The sequence below is a fragment of the Lipotes vexillifer genome, unplaced genomic scaffold, assembly GCF_000442215.2.
Source record: "Lipotes vexillifer unplaced genomic scaffold, Lipotes_vexillifer_v1.1 scaffold306, whole genome shotgun sequence".
NCBI lineage: Eukaryota > Metazoa > Chordata > Mammalia > Artiodactyla > Lipotidae > Lipotes > Lipotes vexillifer.
In genome coordinates this window covers 3,362,784-3,363,516 of record NW_006789814.1, presented here as the reverse complement: position 1 = coordinate 3,363,516, position 733 = coordinate 3,362,784, and the positions used below count along the sequence as shown (strand labels likewise).

The 733-nt window shown below is 69.3% G+C and overlaps 1 protein-coding gene across 1 annotated transcript in view; it reads right to left on the bottom strand.

The window, feature by feature from the left end:
• The window catches only part of GRIN2A (glutamate ionotropic receptor NMDA type subunit 2A), a 378,152-nt gene extending 377,863 nt beyond the window's left edge, over positions 1 to 289 (bottom strand). The window contains exon 1 of the mRNA XM_007462837.1: positions 192 to 289. The gene's annotated coding sequence lies outside the window, so the exon portion shown is untranslated. The remainder of the gene's footprint in view (positions 1 to 191) is intronic.
• Between the last annotated feature and the right edge of the window lie 444 nt (positions 290 to 733).

The window sequence follows — 733 nt, the reverse complement described above, 5'->3', positions numbered from 1 at the left end:
TTGCGATGTGCCGGCAGGGGGAGAGGGGGAGGGAAGGACTCCGGCTCGCTCGGTACCGGATCCCCGAGGGAGATGCGATCTTTCCCACGCAACGACCCTCTTGCGGTCCTGCCGCCCCCTCCTATCAAGGCCTCCCACCGTCCTCTTCCCAAAGGGGCCGCCCAGGCCCCGCGTCCCGCGCCGGCACTCACCGCAGCCTCTCTCCACATAGTTCTCAGCAGTGGCCGCCCCTGGTCATCTCCAGGGCTGATGGCTGCGGCCGCGACTCTCAGCGCTCACCCGACCCCATACTCCGGCTAAGCCCTCGGCGCCTCCCTCCAAGAGCCTGAGCTCGGCTTCCTGCCCCACTCCGGACAGTAGCTGCCCGATCCTCTGAGCGCGCCCGAGAGCCCTCTCCGCAGCCCAGGCTCCGGGCTGGTGCGTGTGTGAGGGCGAGTGTGTGTGTGAGTGGATGTGGGAGCGCGCGCGCGCGCGCGCGCGTGTGGCCGGGGATCCCCGCGGTCCCCGGCTGAGAGAGGTGCGCGCGGGGGAAGGCAGCTCTCTCTAGCCCTTAGCTGCGAGACCAGCTCCGCTCCAGGCGTTCGTTCAGCTTCCGACTCCTCGGCGGGAGTCCGGAGAGCTCCTGGTCACCCTGGTTCACAGCACTGGCAAAACCGGGCTCCCGAGGCGTGCTTCTGCTGCGGTCGCCTCAGAGGAAGAGGAGGAGGAAGGCAGGGGCGCCCCCACACCAACT